Source organism: Rhinolophus hipposideros (assembly GCF_964194185.1).
Source record: "Rhinolophus hipposideros genome assembly, contig: HAP1_SCAFFOLD_290, whole genome shotgun sequence".
Lineage (NCBI taxonomy): Eukaryota > Metazoa > Chordata > Mammalia > Chiroptera > Rhinolophidae > Rhinolophus > Rhinolophus hipposideros.
In genome coordinates, this window is record NW_027669323.1 from 14,138 (window position 1) to 35,172 (window position 21,035).

At 40.4% G+C, this 21,035-nt stretch overlaps 1 long non-coding RNA gene across 1 annotated transcript; it reads left to right on the forward strand.

Moving 5' to 3' along the window:
- Positions 1 to 1,528: 1,528 nt before the first annotated feature.
- Positions 1,529 to 14,353, forward strand: LOC308495630. The gene is made up of 3 exons (XR_013993021.1): positions 1,529 to 1,612; positions 2,895 to 2,949; positions 14,235 to 14,353. It is a non-coding gene; the product is annotated as an uncharacterized lncRNA (long non-coding RNA).
- Positions 14,354 to 21,035: the final 6,682 nt, after the last annotated feature.

Sequence of the window (21,035 nt, forward strand, 5' to 3'; positions counted from 1 at the left end):
CTGTAAATCAAAAGTTTAATTACGACAGGTTTCAACGAATTCGATCAATAGCCCCCCAGGTGAGAGAGTACCTGGAGTAAGACATTTGATTCACACAATGTGAGAGGAAGCATCTGGACTGGGAAGAAAGGATAGCTCCAACTGACTTAAGCTGTCAAACAAGATGGTGGAGTGTACTTGCGAAAGGAATTTCAGAACACTTCCATAGGTCAGGTCAGGTCCCAAGGAATAGGAAGTTATTCAATAGAGCAAACAAAAATGGAAAGGCGAATAGTAGATAATGTGAACCTTATGAAAAAACTTATGCATTCTGAGAGAAAAATAGGACAAAGTATGCTGGTCAACATCCTAAGGGTGAGGAGCTGCCAAGAACTGAAAATAACGCTATGTTCACAGTCACAGTGATAAGAATCCCCATGAAATGTACCAGATGAGCTGATCCACAGCAAGTCATGGTGTATGAGTGTGTGGTTGAGGGACACTGTCTATGAGGAGCTCCAGGGGAAAAAGGAAAGTACAGATGACCTCAGTAAAGGGGTCAAGGCTGCCACTGTAGATGAGGGAATGTGGTTTGAAGCACTGGGATGTAAGGAACTGAGAGCATTTAAAAAGAGGAATAGAAAAGGGTCAAGGCCTGACCACCAGGACTGCTGTTCAGAGATGAGTTGGGCTAGGAAGACTATAGAAAGGGTGTGGGCATCCTTATCAGTTGCTGCTGAGAAGTAAAGCAGGACAAGGACTAAAAGAGATGACCCTGAAAAATGTTTTCGCGCAATTATAAGGACAGAAAGTCAGGCTCTCATGTAAAAGAAGAGAATAAGTGGCGAAAATATGGACCTGGGGATGAGACCACACATTAAAGAGGGTTAGAGTCCAAGGAGAAAAACAAGATGACAGAAAAAGTTACAGGAATCAAGAAAAAGTTATGTGTTTATATAATATAGAGAAGATAAACTTTAGTTAAAGAGAAAAATATTTACTAGAAAAGCAGAAATTGAAACCTATGGAAGAACGCTTAACAGAGAATGAGTGTCTTCCTCTGATGCTCATATCAGATTATCACAATAATGTAAGGTGGACTGCACGGGAAGTTTTCAAAGATTATCGTAGAAAAATGTGATTCCATAAGCCCTGTAAAATTTTGAACTGTTGATGAAAATGTCTCTGGAGGCATTTCTACAAACTGAAATGTAAATAGAGCCACTATTTAAATCAGGTCTGTAACACTTAGTATTTTTACATGTAAAAACGTCTGTTTTTAAGAAAGTTTGGCAATTTAAATTCCAGGAAACCAATGATGACACTGTAAAATCAATTTCAGCTGTTTTAAGAAAAGTCATTGTTTTTGAAATCTGCCCTTACTGGCATCAGGTTTATAAACTACATTTTATACACCTGTCTACATATATTCCTCATGAACTCATGAGGAATAATGTTTTAAAGAAAGAAGAGTGAGTCTCTAGAATTTTAAAATTAACTTTCTTTAAAAATGTTTTTCAAAGTCTGAGGATGAAAAGGAACAATTAAAGTACTATGAGAAGTTAGAATCTCTGCAATATAATTTGAATCAACAAAAGAAGAAAAATGATGAATTAGAGACCGAGGTTACCAGGTAAGGTTTTAATATTTCAGATCATGTCAACCATTAATTACTATTTAATTATAATTCTTACTTTATGAAAACCTAAGTACAAATGTATTTCATACCTGTAATTTTCATAATTAAACAAGTTATCCTACTTACGAATTTACATCAGAAACTCACAGCATAGTCAAACTTGTGTGAATGCCGAAATATTATACCTACTCTTGAATGATTCCTAAAACTATAATGACCGTGTCTTTTGCATATACTGTCAACTGCACTCTTCCTGGTCTCCATTGAATCTTTATTTCTGCAGGATGTCTGTGCTCTCTTTGGTAATCTTTCCTTCTTTTTGTAGTGTTCTTCCCTTCAGCATTCTAACAGTTTAATGTCTAAAAACCTATCTGTGGTATTGTTTAACAACATCAGAATTGTTATTGATTTGGCTTCTATGTTCTTTCTACTTTTTTGTCAGTTATAAAATATGTCATACATACCAAACCATATGTATAACTTAAAAAAGAATGAGATGAGTAATCATCTCACTCAGATAATAATGGAATCTTTCCCAACGTCTGGGAATCCCGCACGTGGCTTGCTTTCTGTTTACTTGCTGCTTACTGAATGAAGTTTTTTCTCTGATTCTCCTCAGTGTTTTTTCTCCCATGTCACTGTCTTTCTCTGCATTGTTTTGTATTCTTCTCATTTTGTTAACTTTGTGCTAGCAAAGATCTCTTCGTAAAACAGACTCGAAGAGACTGTGACACATTATCTCTCCAATTTCCTTTCTTCTAAAGCCCTGCCCCTTTCCTTTCCCCTCCACTCAGACTTCAGATTTTTCTTTCCGGTTTCTCTTTCTATTTTGAATGATCTCTTGTTGGTACCTACTTTCTTTTCTTCTGGCAGACTGCGGTCAGTAGGCACCGAATGGTATTTTGGTGTCTTTTCAAAACATCCACATATATTATACTTTTCTTTTCACCTTGGATACTAATCTCTGGTTTATAGCTGATATTTAATATGTTTGATACTAACAATCTTAAGTGGATATTAATAATACTTTAATTATAAGAACCTTACATTGTTACAATATGAAGTCTGTATCATATGTATCACAATTGTTTTATGTTACTTACCTAAGGTTATAATTTTATTAGTATGCTTTCAAACTCTTATACTGGAACAAATAGGAGAGGATCACAATTTATAGATTTGTTTATTTTGTATGATAGACATATCATCTCTTTAAATAATTACTAAACATTTACTCTTAAAGAATTTGACTTACTCGTTTTCTACAATTCTGCAGACTGAAGACCCTCTTTCAGAATACAAGGATGCTACATGACAGTCAAAATGGAGAGGTTAGTTTCCTTGGAGATTTAGAACCCAATCAATCTGAAATGGATATTCAGATGGCTAGGTTAAAACAGAAGGTACTTTGTAATCCGTTTGGGACCCAGAAATCACTTAATTTGGGGAAATAGAAACCACTCAATGCTTTGAGCAGTACAATATTGATTTCTCTCTTAATTTTACAGACTCAAGCAGTGAAAAAGATAGCTTATTTTCTATATCATTTTTCTATAAAAGGGCATACTGTTACCTCTCCTATGTCTCAACCCTGGCTAGTGATCTAAAGCCAAGAAGGACACCGTTGCATGACCCCAAAGCACTGGCTCCAATCTGCATTGAGATATAATGAACATAGCATGCAGTTCCATCATTTAAAGTATGCAGTGCAGTGACTTTTAGTGTATTCAAAGCTTTATGCAGTCATCATCACAGTCAGTTTTACAACATTTTCATCACCCTGGAAAGTATCTGTGTGCTGTTAGCCTTCACCGTGTGCCAGTCTGCCCTTCCCACTCTTCTTAGCCCTAGGGAACCACTAGTGAACTCTCTGCTCCATATTGTGGTTTTGATGTAGTTTTTTCTGATGACTAATGATGCTGAGCAATCTTTTCCCATGCTTATTATCCATTTGTATAACTTCTTTGAAAAACTGTTGTTTCAATTCCTTCGCCCTTTTAAAATTGCACTGTCTCTTTCTTGTTGAATTGTAAGAGTTCTTTATATATCCTGGATACAAATCGCTTATCAGATATAGGATTTTCAAATATTTCTCCCTTTCATTAGCTTGCCTTTTTAGTCTTTCAATGGTATCCTTTAAAGCACAGAAGCATTTTATTTTAATGGAGTCCAGTTAATCTATTTTTTTAAACACTCAATTACGAACTCTTTCATGAAGACGTATAACTATGCTTTCTTCTAAGCTTTTATAATTTTAGCTTTTACATTTTGAGATAATTTTTATATCTGGTATGATGTAGAGCTCTAATTTTTTCTTTTGCATGTGGATATCCAGTTGATCCAGTATCATTTGCTCAAAAGACTATTCACCTCCAATTGGATTTTTTAGCACCCTTGTCAAAAATCACTCGGCTCTACATATGAGGTTAATTTCCGGATCCTTAATTTTGATTCATTGATCTATAGATCTGTCCTTACGCCATTACCAAATCAAATGTTATGAGAACTCTTCCCCAGTCATCTTGCATATTACCAGATGCCTTATGGAATAATAAAATGTCAATGTAGGGGAATATCTTTAATTCCACTTCTGTGGAGATGTTTTGCTTCTGGATGGAGCCTGTGGCCCGCAGACCTTGGTGACCTTATGACATGATGGGATATTAGGCTTACAAAGTCGACTCATTCCTTTTGTTTTCTTCATTCAAAACATTAATCTTTAACCCAGTGCCTCCCTTTCACTCCCATTTCCATCAAATGTCGGTAATAGGATCTGATACTTGGTGGACAACTTTCTTCATTTTGTCTATCTCCTAATCCATAGCCTCTTCCATAGATTTCACTGTCTAGGAAGGAGAAGATGAAACCTGGACCATCTGCTTTCCTCTTTAGAAATCTCTCTAATCCATCATCTTGCAATTGAAAAGTAGATTCTGTTTGACCCGGTTCTTTTCTGAAACACTGGTGCCAATCTTGTTCTTGGCATAGATCCTACATTCTCAGAAACACATTGAGATGCATAGTTGTACCTTTAGCTTCATATATAATTAATGGAATAAATATTTCATCCCATCCAAAGAAAACATTTCAAGAGTACAGCTGTTCAACCTTTTATGATAAAAACCCTTAAGAAAGTGGGAATAGAGGGATCATATCTTAACATAATAAAGGCCATATATGACAAACCCACAGCTAACATCATACTCAATGGGGAAAAGCTAAAACCATTCCCCCTAAGATCAGGAACAAGACAAGGTTGCCCACTTTCTCCACTTCTATTCAACATAGTGCTGGAAGTTTTAGCCACAGCAATCAGACAAGAGAAAGAAATAAAAGGCATCCAAATTGGTAAGGAGGAAGTAAAATTATCATTATATGCAGATGATATGATACTATATATAGAGAAGCCTAAAGACTCCACCAAGAAACTATTAGAACTGATAGATGAATTTAGTAAAGTAGCAGGACATAAAATTAATATTCGAAAATCAGTTGCATTTGTATATACCAATGATAAAATAGCAGAAGGAGAAATTAAAAAAACAATTCCATTTACAATTGCTCCAAAGACTATAAAATATCTGGGAATAAATCTAACCAAAGATGTAAAGGATCTGTACTCAGAAAATTATACAACACTGAAGAAAGAAATGAAAGAAGACATAAATAGATGGAAACACATTCCATGTTCATGGATAGGAAGAATTAATATAGTTAAAATGTCCATACTGCCTAAGGCAATATACATATTCAACGCAATTCCTATCAAACTACCAACGACGTTTTTCACAGAAATAGAACATATAATCCTAAAATTTATATGGGACCATAAAAGACCCCGGATAGCCTCAGCAATCTTGAGAAATAAGAACAAAGTGGGAGGTATAACGATACCTGATTTCAAACTATACTACAAGGCTACAGTAATCAAAACAACATGGTACTGGCATAAAAATAGATACATAGATCAATGGAACAGAATAGAGAGTCCAGACGTAAATCCATGCCTATATGCCCATCTAATCTACGACAATGGAAGCAAGAATGTACGATGGGGTAAAGATAGTCTGTTCAATAAGTGGTGTTGGGAAACCTGGACGGACACATGCAAGAAAATGAAGCTGGACCACCTCCTTACACCATATACAAAAACAAATTCAAAATGGCTTAAAGACTTAAATGTAAGATCTGAAACCATAAAATATCTAGAAGAAAATATAGGAAGAAACTTCATGGACATTACCCGCAGTAAGATTTTCACTGATATATCCCCTCGCGCGAGCGAAGTAAGAGAAAAAATAAACATGTGGGATTACATCAAACTAAAAAGTTTTTTCACAGCAAAGGAAACCATCAATAAAACAAAAAGGGATCCTACTCTATGGGAAAAGATATTTGCCAATGATATATCTGATAAGGGATTAATATCACAAATCTATAAAAAACTTACTCAACTCAACTCCAAAAAAACAAACAACCCAATTAAAAAATGGGCAGAGGACTTGGGGAGACATTTCTCTAAGAAGGACATACAGAAGGCAAGAAGACATATGAAGAAATGCTCAACCTCACTAACCATCAGAGAAATGCAAATAAAAACCACAATGAGATACCACCTCACTCCAGTCAAAATGGCTATTATCAATAAATCAACAAACAACAAATGCTGGCGCGGATGTGGAGAAAAGGGAACGCTAGTGCACTGTTGGTGGGACTGCAGATTAGTGCAGCCACTATGGAAAACAGTATGGAGGTATCTCAGGAATCTGAAAATGGAACTCCCCTATGATCCAGTAATTCCACTCCTAGGCATCTACCCGGAGAAATCCAAAACTCCAATTCAAAAATCTGTATGCACTCCTATGTTTATTGCAGCACTTTACACAATAGCCAAGATATGGAAACAACCAAAATGCCCATCGGTAGATGACTGGATTAAGAAGCTGTGGTACATTTATACAATGGAGTATTACGCAGCCATAAAGAAGAAAGAAATCTTATCATTTGCAGCAACATGGATGGATCTAGAGAACATTATGTTAAGTGAAATAAGTCAGAAAGAGAAAGACAAGTACCATATGATCTCACTTATATATGGAATCTAAAGAAAAGACTATGTGAATGAACTAATCAGAGTCAGTTTGGGGGACGCAGAGAAAAAACCGAGAGTGGTTAGATGGGTGTGTGGGAGGGGGTTGGGGATAAGGGGAAAGGTGAAGGGATTTGGAAGCAGCTGGTAACCACAAGATGGCCTCAGGGTTTTTCTTTTGAAAATTAATTTGGGGAAGGTATTCTATAATGTTGTAAAGATTTTGTTGGGTATCCGATGGACATGCGTCCTATTTGGGAGACCACCTCAGGGATACTGTGGATACCTGATCATGGCATTGTACATCAGAAGCTAAACATTAATGAATGCCAACTATAATTTTATATATATAATGTGATGGTTCAGTGTGAGGTCGGAGGGATAGTGGATGGGGGGAGGGGGGCTCACAGTATGAGGGATATAAATGATGAACGTCTAAGTATTACCTTGTTTTGTACACCTGAAACTAATAAATAAATTAATTAATTAAAAAAAAAAAATTGGGATTGCAGTATTGCCTGCTGAAGCACTGCAAAGAGTCCAAAATATTGTAAAGAAATAGGTTTAAGTGATAAAATTTTGTAATGTTCGTGCTCACTTGCAAATTCATGCATGCATTTTTTTCTCTTTAGTAAGCCAGGGTCGTTTTGCTTCCTGCATAAACAAAACAGGCTAGTCCCCTCTCCACGGTGAAAGATGTGTCAGTCTGCTCTACACCTTCTGATTGCCTGGGTCAGAGACAGTGTTCACTTGTCTTGTGGAGGGCGGAAATGAGGCCTTTCTTCCTGTTATCTCCCACATAAAGTTCAAGCCCTCATTTTCAGTGCCTCAGCGAGTATTTGCTGAGTGGATGGATAAATGAATCTGAGACAGAGTGAAGCTCTATCACCTCTCAAGACAGAGTCATGCTTCTCAGCGTTTTTTCCCAGGTCCTAATAAATGTTGTATTTCTCACAAATCTGATATAAAATGTGTGTCACAACAGTGATAAAGTTTAGAAGTCCTTTTGCTCAAATCTAAAATACTGAAGTGTTTTAGTCAACAGGACAAGGCACAACCCTCTCCCTTTCAGCTGTATCAGGGTTTTCTGACATTTACACTTTTTAAAACATTCTTTTATATCTGGAACCAAGCAAGAGCACCTGGATAAAATGGGTAGCTGTCCCCTACAGAGGAGAACTTTCCTTTTATTTTCTTTTAGAATCAGTGATTACCAATCTTTTTGTATATGGGCCAATTCAGGAAAAGGAAAAGTTTAACAATGACTTATTTTTCTATCCGAAATAGGAAAAAAAAATACCCTTGCTGAGTCTGAAAGGAGGAAAATTGTATTATTTTCTTTCCACTTAGTTTACCTATTTTATTAAAGAGAAGAATGTTGATAAGAAAATTCATATGGCTTTTTAGTCCATAAACTGTTCCCTTTTGTGGGTATTTGAGTGGACACATGCAGGAGACATTCTAATTTTTTGTTGAATTAATAGACTTCATTGTTTATACTGGTTTTAAGTTTATAGAAAAATTAAGCAGGAAGCCCAGAGACTTCCCATGCTTCCCCTCATTCTTCTAACCCCTCTTCCAGCAATACTATCGTACATTTGTTACAATTGGTGAACTGATATTGATACATATTTTTCATTAAAGTTCATAGTCTACCTAAAAAAAAAAAAAAAAAAAAAAAAAAAAATCACAACTCGTTTTCTTCGTGTGACGTGGTTGTTAAAAATACTCATTCTTGAGTTCTTGACCAGCAGGAGTTCTGTTCGGTTCTGTTTCATAGTTTCCATCTCTTTGATAAAGTTCTCCTCCGGGTCATTAATTTTACTCCTGAACTCATTGAACTGCCTTGTGAGCGTTGTTATATCTCAGTGACATTCTTCATGCTGTTACTTTGTTTTGTTTTACCCTCCAAAATGTTTATTACATTTAAGCAACATGGAGAATACAGGAAGGAAAGCACAAATCATCTGCTCGGAACAATTGGTCTAATTTATATGCAGCATACAATATAGAAAATTAGTTTAAAACGGTTAGTAGAGGTCAAATTGAGGAGGGCTATAAGTGAGTTTGATTTTTTTTCTCTAGGCAGCAGTAGGTATAAAAAGGATAATGAAATAATAATTCTTTCATGGGGGAGTATATAATATGTGGCAGAGAGTCTTTTATCTCCTTTGTATTTGAAAAATTAAGTGAAGTATAATGTATGTCGTTAGTTTCAGGTGAACAAGCTTTTCCTGGTTCGTGCTACTCTTTGGCCCTAGAAGTAAATACTGTATGTCTTTTGACTATTGACATATAGTATTTTATATAATATAGTATATAATATACTGAGCTTCTTGCTGGGGCTACAGCTGAAAATAGCTCAGCCCTGTTTCTCTTTGGCCATGACTCGACTGTGTTGAACTGGGTTATTTTAAGCTGAGGGCCAGATTGCTGATTGACAGGTGTTATATATGTGCCTGAAAGTCATCAAGAAGTGCTATTGTTTTTTGTTTGTTTGTTTTACTGTGCAGAAACTAGTTCTGGGTGTCTTCTTTTTTTTCAGTGAATGAGTATTATTATTTTTAACTCTTTTTTTATTATTAGTTTCAGGTGTACAAAACAATGTAATAGTTACACATTTATAATTTGTATGCCTCACATAATGATGACCCCTCTCCCCTCATCAACGACCCCTCTGACATCACATACAGCCATTACATTTCTACTGCCTCTATCCCTCAGGCTGTACTCTACTTCTTGTAAACATATATATACATACATGTATATGTGTGTGTGTGTATAACAATTGTAGTTAACATTAACATTCATTATTGTTCAGCTTCAGCTTCCGGTGTACAGTGCAGTTGTCAGGCATCTACATCATCTCTGAGGTGCTCTCCCTAATGAGACAAGTGTAATCAGATACCCTACAAAATCTTTACATTATTGATTACATTCACCAAATTGACTTTCGTATCCCCATGGCAATCTTGGGGTTATCGATTGTGCTTTGTAATCCCCTCACCTTCCCCCTTATCCCCACCCCCCTCCCATCTAGCAACCTTCAGTTTTTCCTCTGTGTCTCTGAAACTGTTTCTGATTAGTTCACTCATTTATTGTTTTCTTATATTCCATATATAAGTGAGATCATAAGGTATTTGTCTTTCTCTGTCTGACTTATTTCACTTAACGTAATGTTCTCTAGGTCCATCCATATTGTTGCAAATGGTAAGATTTCCTTCTTCTTTATGGCTGCATAATATTCCATTGTATAAATGTACCACAGTTTCTTAATCCAGTCGTCTACCGATGGGCATTTTGATTGTTTCCATGTCTTGGCTATTGTGTATAGAGCTGCAATAAACATAGGGGTGCATACATTTTTTTGAATTAGAGTTTTGGATTTCTCCAGATCGATGCCTAGGAATGGAATTGCTGGGTCATAAGGTAGTTCCATTCTCAGATTTTTGAGATACTTCCATACTGTTTTCCATAGTGGCTGCACCAATCTGCAATCCCACCAACAGTGCACAAGGGTTCCCTTTTCTCCACATCCTCGCCAGCGCTTGTTGTTTGTTGATTTATTGATGATAACCATTTTGACTGGGGTGAGGTGGTATCTCATTGTGGTTTTTATTTGCATTTCTCTGATGGTTAGTGAGGTTGAGCATTTCTTCATATGTCTGTTTGCCATCTGTATGTCCTCTTTAGATAAATGTCTCTTCATGTCCTCTGCCCATTTTTTAATTGGTTTGATTGTTTTTTTGGAGCTGAGTTGAGTGAGTTTTTTAATAAAGTTTGGATATATCAATGGCAGATATCTTCTCCCATTCAGTAGGACCCTTTTTTGTTGTAATGATGGTTTCCTTTACTGTGAAAAAAATGTTTAGTTTGATGTAATCCCATATGTATATTTTTTCTGTTACTTCCCTTGCCCAAGGGGATGTATCAGTAAAAATCTTACTCCGGGTAATATATGTAAAGTTGCTTCCTATATTGTCTTCTAGGAGTTTTATGGTATCAGATGTTACATTTAAGTTTTTAACCCATTTTCAATTTATTCTTGTATATGGTGTAAGGAGGTGGTCCAGCTTTATCTTTTTGCATGTGTCTGTCCAGGTTTCCCAGCACCATTTATTGAAAAGACTGTCTTTACCTCACCGTAAATTCTTGCTTCCATTGTCGTAGATTAAATGGCCATATAGGCGTGGATTTATTTTTGTTCCGCTTGTGTGTTCACTGTTAACTTGTCTTCTGAGTCGCTGATTCAATTCTCTGACTCATCTAACCCACTGGTAATTCCTTCAAGCGTGTGTTTTATTTCACTTGTTGTATTCTTTAGTTCTAACTGGTTGTTCATTATGATTTCTCTATCCTTCTTTATGTCGTCACTAAGCTCTTTAAACATTCTTATCGTCGGTGTTCTGAACTCTGTCTCTGATAGATTGGTTACCTCTATTTCATTTGGTTCCAATTCTGGAGGTTTCTTCTGTTCTTTTATTTGGGACATGTTTCTTTGTTTCCCCATTCTGGTTGACTCTCCATGTTTGCTTCGATGTATTAGGTAGATCCCCTAGGATTCTCGGTCTTTGCTTGGTTATCTTATGTAGTGTGTGTCCTTTACATCTGACTTGCACCACTTCCCTATTCTCCTGTGCGTGTGCTCCAAAGTTGACCCTGGTGTTGTGTATATTGTCCTGTGTAAAGTTGAACTTTCATTGCTTTTGGCTGGTCAGTAGGTGGGGTTGCTCCTAGGCTGCCTAGTTGTGAGACTTAGCTCTGCCCTCGGTGGATGATCTGCTGCGTGAGGGTTGACCACTCCAATTAGACTTGGCCTCTATGGGCTCTTGTGCCTGTAGAGAATTCCCTCTGGGTGTGTCACTTGTAGGTCAAACCCAATAATACTCTGGTTGGGTCTGGAGTTGGTGTCAGGAGGTGTTGAATCTTGTGACTCTTGGGCTGGGCCCTGGTGTAGGGCAATTTCAGAACAAAGCCAATCACCAAGCACAACAGCAACAACAAAGTCAAAACCAAATACACTCACGTGTGAAAACAACCAGTAACCCACACTCAACACAGGCAAAAATATCAAAGATACAAAAACAAAACAAAACAAAAAATGCAGCGCCAGTCTTGGCTTAAGCCCACCAAGTAATCTCCAGGCCGTCCTCTGCTGTACCAGAGAGTCCTCTGTGTATTGTTCAGGCAGAGCCGGTCACCTGGTGCCCAGAGTGACCCTGGGACGGCAGATGTAGATGAGTGGGGCTATCGGGTCTGGATGGTAGTTTCTACAAAGTCAGTGCAGTTTCTGCTCTTGCCTGCACATATGCGCACTGAGAGTAACACAACCAGCCCTGTGCCCAGGTCTCCTGAGTCTTAGGTCACTCCTTCCGTGTGTGTGTGCGTGCGTGCATGTGTACGTGTGTGGTGGGAGATTTCTGAGCTGCTGAAAGCCCAGAGCTGCGACTGCTGCCTACTGCTAACCCCTGGGCATGTCTCCACAGTTGTAATTGCCCTGCCCTGGGCAGGTCAGAGAAGGTGGGGACTGGGGATGGAGGAGTCTTCTCTCTCTCAGCCCAGCAGTGTCACACACTTCCCAGCTTCTTCCCTAAGTCGCAGTAGCTACAAACCGGGTCCTCCCAGATCCTGAGCACTATGGGTCCTCTGTAATCTGACACTACTCCTCAGATCAGGGGCCAGCGTGAGTCTCTGGAAGGGTGGGGGTAGGATTGGGAGAGTCGGGGGAGGGGCCCAGGTATGGTGTTTACTTCCTTTGTCCTACCTAGGGCCCAGCTGGAGGTCTCAGCTGAGGTGACTGCCTCAAACTCTGATATGCTGCTCTCTGGGCAGGGAGATGAGCTGTGGGACACAGGGAAAGAGCCCACCTCCTGGCTCTTGTGGTCTCTGTTCTGTCCTGGGACCACCTGCACCTCCGCAGCCATGGATGCGGGCCACGTCTCTCTTCCCACTTCCCCTGCTCGCCCAGTTTGCCCACCTTCAAGTCATCCTCCTACAAGTCTCTTAGCTGTTCTGTGTGATAAGCAGAGAGCATGACTGCTGTTTTGAAATCTCAGTCACAGAGATCACAATCTTCCGTAACTTTGACTTGGTTTCTGGAGAAGTGTCATCTTCTCTCAGTGTTAACCATGTCACCTTGCTTCTTCATGCTGCTGAGTGGCTTGTTCCTCTACAGGAGTACCAGGAAAAAATAACTAAAGAACTATACAAAGACGGTATGTTGCCAAAATGTATTAATTCAAGTTAGATATCATTGATTTCTGGAATAAAATGTAAATATTAAATGGCATCCCTTTTCATGTTCTGATAATAGATACTACATTAAATATTTTCTTGGCCTTAGCAAATAAAAAAGGTGAAAGCATAAATATTCATAGTGAAGACAATGACATATGAGTAATATCTCAGAGACTATGTATCTCTTTTTATTTCTGGCCTGTCCCCTTCCTTTCTTCTGCCATCCCTATGGAACTTTACACCTGCACGTTGAAAACGGGGCTTCATCAACTTTTATGTTTTTGCCAGTGATATGAGGCCCAATAACCAGACTTATCTAGTGATACTTAAGCAATTACTGTTCATATATGGTGTTTCCCTGAAAATAAGACCTAACCGGAAAATAATACCTAATGTGTCTTTGGGAGCAAAAATGAATATAAGACCCGGTCTATTTTTGGGGAAATACGGTACTCCTAGAAGGGCCAAGCTACCATATTTCCCCGAAAATAAGACCAGGTCTTTTATTAATTATAGCTCCAAAAGACGCATTAGGGCTTAATTTCCGGTTAGTCTTATTTTTGGAGGAAACACTGTAGCTGTCACCTGATGGGTGACATTTAAATCTCCAGTCATTTACTTTGTCATTAGTTTACCATGTATCCTCAGGAGAAACTCCACATTGCTTTGCATGGAATGAAAACACCCAAATCAATGTAGTTCTCACCAAACATCTCAGCCTATATCTTGCTACCAACCCTCGTTTGCCCCTTTGCTCTAGCATCTAGCTAAACCAGACTACTTCTCGTTCCATAGTGTTCTCCCCCATGCTAGTCTTCGCATCTGCGGCTTCCCTCTCAATGGCATCCTCTGTCCTTGTCCTTCAGGCATCAACGTCCATGTCACCTCCACCAGAGAGCAGACAATCAATACTGGGATGTCCCTTCTGTGGGTCCCACTCGCGTCCTGTTGTGCATTTGTATGGTATAGGGGCCTCTGAATGGAAATTGCCTGTTCATCTGTTCCTTCAGCTTATAGTAGATGATGGGTCAGGGCTGGACCGTGTCATCTTCGTCTTGTAACTTCAGTGCTTGTCCTACGACCTTGTTTATAAATGAATGAAGGATGAGACAACCAGAAGCTCTGATACTTGGCCACAATAGCAGTCAAGTCAGTGTGCAGCCGTGGGCAAACTGTATTGAATATGATCTCCTGTTGTGAGCTGTGGCCTCATCTAGAGGTTTTCTCATTCTTCTTAACACTTATACTTAGTTGTATTTTAAAGAACATAATTCTGTTTTTTCTTTCCAGTTCCTGCTGAATTTGAATCTGAATGCAACCGAAAATTTCCTCCATCACCTATTAATGATCTACTTGAGAATATAAAACTAGAAATCGTCTACAATGTGAAAAAAAAGTATAAGCTCTAAAATATAAATAGTACAAGTGTATTTACTGGGCTGTTTAAACAACATGTTAATTGTATCCCAAAATATATAGCATGTGAAATCCATATTACAGGAAAATATTTTTGTATCATATGTTGTGGGGACAGAGCCCCAGAGAGCAGTTTCCAGGCTCTCGGCCTCACGTGGAGGGGTGCTGGCTCAGGTAGTAGATGGCCATCAACTGTGGTTGGATGGCCGTCAGCTGTGGCTAGTTGGCCGTCAGCTGTAACCAGTGAGCCACTGGCCACTAATATATCTGCTGTGGCTACACTAACTGTCGGTGCCTGCCGACGAGACGAACAGTCCCTGAAGTGGGGAGTGAGGATTGAGAAAAAAGAAGAGAGACAAAGATGGGATCGGGAGGGCAGGCAATTCTAAGTAGACTGCTGCAGTTCTAAGTAGAATGCCTCAGCCCAAGTTTATTTTTGCAGCTTATATACTCTGGGCATCAAAAAGTAACAGAACTGTCTGCAATCTAGTAGTTACAATAAAGGTAATACACAAGGGTGTGTTTTTTGGCCAGCTCCACACTTCCTGACCTAGTCTGGTTCTCTGTTCTCAGAGTAGCAAGTTTTGCCTTGCTGGGAGCACAAACCACTCAAGGAAGTCAAAGGTTCAACATTTCACAAAACAACACCTGCTAGCACTTCAGCACGGTTTCCCACAGGTCCCCCTTTTATATATAAAATTAACACAAGGGTTGCGCCTGGCTTAGGTGGTTGGTACAGATATGTCCATTTACCCGTCATAGGAGACCATCCCTCTAGCGAACGGTTCCTGTCTTAGGTTATGTACATTCTTACCAAATCCTTACCCATCTTTGGCTGCCGACCCATTGTAGGGGCTTTATACACGGGTGTCAGCGACACGGTGGACCTGGGCAGATAATCTCAACTCATGAACCTTTGTTTGGAGATCGATGTAGCCCTTGAGTATTACCTTTCTGAGCAACGGAGTAAAACATATGAATAGAAGAACACCAACAAACATTATTACAAAAGGCAGTAGCAAATGGAACAGAGCTAGAAAGGAGGGGAATTCTCCTCTGAGGTCCGAGTACCAAGGACCTGAAATGTTAACAGGTACCAAAATGAAAGATGGTCGGTGGAGAACTACAGCTCTACTTTTGTCATTTGACCAATTGATGCTATTACTTAGGATACACTGTATACAAGATACATTAAACTGGACCCCGTCAATAGGGGTGATGTTAGAATTACCAATCATAAGCACATATGGAGCCTTGACACAAGCAGTGGTATTGCCTTCTACCTTGCCTCGTCCCTCGTCCATACTCATAGTCACTGTATCCATTGCTCCCACTAGTTTCCAAATATGTCTTGGGGGCCGGGAGGTATACCATAATCCCACAACCACTCCAGCCTTAGTCCCGTGTTGGACATCAGCACCTGTGTCATGGCCTCCGAACCATCTATAACAGCTTGATTAAACCCAGGGACACTATATTCCCAGGGTTCTTTATAACATTGTCTCCAAAGGATGGATCCGTTGTTTTTTCTGTTCTCCTCACCGCAAGGATCATGGGCTTGTGGTGGAGGGATAAAAACATTATCCCTGATGTTTTTCCATCCTGCTGGCTGATGGGATATGACAGTCTGTCCTTGGTTGTCTCAGTGAATTGTCTGGCTGCCCACATGGAAACATCCAGTAACGTTGACAGTCTTCGCGAAGCATATGGGGAGTCCTATGCCCAAGCCGCTATGATTGAATCCAACAGCTTGTAGGACGGCAGGAGCGAATGGATGTCCTAACAGCCTAGTGTCATTTGTCCCAACAATGACTTCAGGCCCGTTCCACACAGTGGGGTGTAGCATGGGAGGGTCAGGAACATATGCCCAGTATGCTGAGGCATCTGCGCAACCAGCAGGATCTCGAAGATGCTCATCAGCAAGCCGCACCAACCTCTCAGGCAGCCACCGGGCACCTCCATTGTCCTGTGAATAAACACAAACATGCCCTCGTCCCCAGATTAGGACTGGCCCCGCCCAAGCCATTGGTTAGTAAGTGGATCTCGCCATCTCACTTGGGCATAATCTTGTTTAGTGTTAGGATGCCACAAGCGATCTGCGGCAGATCTGCCACGCGCATCCAGGTTTAAAAAATTTAGAACAAAGAGTGTGATTAAGGATTGTATGTGGGGAGACGGGGTAGACTCTAACGCTGCTGCCACACATTTTTGACATAGAGTAGGGCTATTAGCCATACCTTGAGGCAGCACCAGCCATTGATATCTCTTCATAGGTTCTTGTAAGTTAGTTGAAGGAACACTGAATGCAAACCTTTTACAGTCCTTGGGGCACAATGGTATTGTATAAAAACAATCCTTTAAAGCCAGGATTCTCTTATATGTGTTTTTGGGTATAGCAGAAGGATTAGGCAATCCTGGTTGTAAAGCCCCCGTGAGCTCCATAGTCTCATTTATTTTTCTCAAATCTTATAAGAACCTCCATTTACCTGATTTTTTCTTAATTACAAATATGGAGAGTTCCATGGAGAGTTAGAAAGTGCTATATGTCCCTTATCAAGTTGCTCCTGTTCCAGCAACCTTGCAGCCTGTATCTTTTCTGATGATAGGGGCCACTGTTCTACCCAAACAGGTGTGTCGCTTTTCCAAGTGATAGCATCTGCATGGGGTACAGAAGGAGTAGTGACCCCCGTTAAAAATATCCCAAGCCAGCTCTCTGTGGTAAGGGCGAGGGAAAGATAGGCTCTTTTCTCCCTTGTCCAGAGGGACCTGAGCCATCTCTAGGCAGGAGTCCCTGATGGAACATCATCTTAGTGACCTGTTGATTAGGGCTGTACAGGTAAACTCCCATCTGACTCATGACATCTCTGCCCCATAGATTGACAGGCAATCCTGCCACTGTGTATGGTTGAAAGGATCCTTCATGTCCCTCTTGATCTTTCCACAACAATATATCACTGCTCTGTTCTGGTGACTGAGATTGTCCTATGCCTTGTAACTGGGTGACTGTTTGCTGCTTTGGCCAGTGGCTAGGCCACTGATCTGCAGTTAAAACAGAGACATCGGCCCCCGTGTCTAAAAGGCCCATGAAGGAACGGCCATTAATGGATAGTGGTAATTCTGGCCTGGTGGTGAATGGCCTGGACCCAATAAGCATCTGATGAACCAAGGCCCGCGTCGCCTCGGGATTTATGGCCTGCGGTTTTACCCGGTTTGACATGTGGAATTAACAATGATTGTGCTATGCGTTGGCCCTTATCGATCACTGAAATGCCTCCAGGCGAATGTGTCATAATCTTGATCTCTCCTGTATAATCCATATCCACAACTCCCGGAGCAACCTATATCCCTTTCATGGTAATACTACTCCTTCCTAGGATGAGTCCCACAGTCTGTGGAGGCAGAGGCCCAAAGACCCCTGTAGGAATAGCTCGCATTCCCATCTCAGGTGTTAGTACTGTGTAGGCGGCGCTACTGAGGTCCAATCCTGCGCTGCCTGGGGTTGGTCGGAAGAGTTCCTGAATGGATTTCCCTGGTGGGGGACCAACTGCGGCAGCGCCCCATAGCATTGTTGCGGGGCCTGGGGCTGGCCCCTCTTCCTGTTTCCTGGAAGAAGAGGATTACCGGAGGCATCCCTCTTAGATTTACATGCATTGGCCCAGTGTTTACCTCTCTTACATTTTGGGCATAATCCAGGTTGTTTTGGGCCCTCCTTCCTTTGAGGCTGACCTTGTTTATTAGGGAAGTTTTTGATCATATGGCCCGGCTGTCCACACCCAAAACAGTTGCCCTGTCCCTTTATTTTCTTTTGTTGTTGTTGTTGGAATAACATTTCTCTAACAGTCTTTCCTTGCAAAGCAGCGGCCATTGCAAGACCCTGTGTATAAGAAGGTCCTATTTTTGAGCACAACCAGACATAATCTGACAAGTCACTCTTATTTTTGTAAGGTCATAATGCAGCCTGGCATGCAGAATTAGCATTCTCAAAAGCGAGCTATTTAACTAACAGCATGCTGGCATCTGAGTCTCCCAGAATTCTTCCAGCCGCCTGCATTAATCGCGAAAGGAAGTCTTGGAAAGTCTCATCAGGCCCCTGGATAATTTTAGAGAGGTCCTCAGAACGTTTTCCAGGCATAGGAATCTTTTTCCATGCACGCCTGGCGGCAGCACTTGTTTGTGCATAAGCAGCCGGGTCAAAATTTAATTGTGCCAACTATAATTTTATATATATAATGTGATGGTTCGGTGTGGGGTCGGAGGGATGGTGGATGGGGGGAGGGGGGTTCACAGTGTGAGGGATATGGATGATGAACGTCTAAGTATTACCTTGTTTTGTACACCTGAAACTAATAAATAAATAAATTTATGAAAAAAAAAATTTAATTGTGTTTGCAAGTCTCTATAAGGTCCTTCACCTGCCAACATATCAAAGGAGATAGGAATGTTTTGTGTCTGATTTATCTCTGCAGTACTCTGACAGAATTCTGCAAAGTCAGACTGCCATAAGATATAGTCCCCTCCTGATAAGCAAGCCCTAGCAAGTTGCTTCCAATCACTAGGCGGCAGGGCTTCTGTAGCTAGTGATTCTAGCAGGGCCTGGGTGAACGGGGCATTAGGACCATATTGAGAACATGCCATTTTTAATTCTTTTAAACTTTTGAATGCAAAAGGCACATGGTCTCGGACAGGATTTCCTTGTGCGTCCTGTCTTTCTATCACTGGAAATGCCAACCCAGAATCTCCAGTATCTTCCCCTAACTTGCAGGCGGTTTGCAAAACCTTACGCAGAGGAGAATCACGAGGGCAAGTCTGTTCTGCCTGCCTCGATTGTACCATCTGCACCTGCACAGAGAGGGAGGCAATTGCTGACTGCAATCCATCAATCTCTGCCTGGAGAGGATTCAGATGTCCTGTCTTAGCACCTGTTTCTGTCTGAACCACCCCATTATAATCTTCAGGGTCATGATATCGAGGACCGGCTTCCTCTAGGCCTTCCCCATCTAGGCCCTCCTCATCTTGGGGGTCCAGTCCGTTTAGCACACTTTTTAACATTTGAGTAAAAGACATTCTGCTTTTACCCTGTCCCATGATTTTTTACTCCCGACTGTGGTATCTCACCGCACCCCTTACCTTATGTGACGCGTCTCAGCTCCTTGCGGTGTCCTTCACTTTATCCCCAGTATTCAGGTCCCTGTTCGGGCGCCACTTGTCGGTGCCTGCCGACGAGACTAACAGTCCCTGAAGTAGGGAGTGAGGATTGAGAAAAAAGAAGAGAGACAAAGATGGGATGGGGGGGGGGAGGGGGGAAGGGGGGGCAGGCAATTCTAAGTAGACTGATGCAGTTCTAAGTAGAATGCCTCAGTTCTAAGTAGAATGACTCACCCCAAGTTTATTTTTGCAGCTTATATACTCTGGGCCTCAAAAAACTAACAGAACTGTCTGCAATCTAATAGTTACAATGTTGGGATACACAAGGGCTTGTTTTTTGGCCAGCTCCACACTTCCTGACCTTGTCTGGTTCTGTGTTCTCAGAGTAGCAAGTTTTGCCTTGCTGGGAGCACAAACCACTCAAGGAAGTCAAACGTTCAACATTTCACAAAATAACATCTGCTAGCACGTCAGCACGGTTTCCCACATTAGTGTATTCAAAGCTTTATGCAGTCATCATCACAATCAGTTTTACAACATTTTCATCACCCTGGAAAGTATCTGTGTACTGTTAGCCTTCACCGTGTGCCAGTCTGCCCTTCTCACTCTTCCTAGCCCTAGGGAACCACTAGTGAACTCTCTGCTCCATATTGTGGTTTTGATGTATTTTCTGATGACTAATGATGCTGAGCTATCTTTTCACATGCTTATTGTCCATTTGTATAACTTCTTTGAAGAACTGATTATTCAATTCCATTGCCCATTAAAATTGGTTTGTCTTTGTCTTGTTGAATTGTAAGAATTCTTTATATATCCTAGATACAAATCGCTTATCAGATATAGGATTTTCAAATATTTCTCCCTTTCATTAGCTTGCCTTTTTAGTTTTTCAATGGTGTCCTTTAAAGCATAGAGTTTTTTTTTTTTTATTTTAATGAAGTCCAGTTATCTACTTTTGTTTGGTACTGTCATATCTAAGACACAATTGCCAACTCCAGTCGTGAAGACATGAAGCTTCTTCAAAGCTTTTATAGTTTTAGCTTTTACCTTTTGAAATAATTTTATATATGGTATGATGTAGAGGTTTAATTTTTCTTTTGCATGTGGATATCCAGTAGACCCAGTATCGTTAGTTCAAAAGACTATTCATGCCCAACTGGATTTTTCGGCACCCTTGTCAAAAATCACTTGACTGTATATATGAGGGATAATTTTTGGATCATCTTTTCCAATTTATTGGTCTATAGATCTGTCCTTACGCCATTACCAAATCAAATGTTATGAGAACGCTTCCCCAGTCATCTTACATATTACCAAATGCCTTATGTAATAATAAAATGTCAATGTAGGGGAATATCTTTAATTCCACTTCTATGGAGATGTTTTGCTTCTGGATGGAGCCTGTGGCCCGCAGACCTTGGTGACCTTATGACATGATGGGATATTAGGCTTACAAAGTCGACTCATTCCTTTTGTTTTCTTCATTCAAAACATTAATCTTTAACCCAGTGCCTCCCTTTCACTCCCATT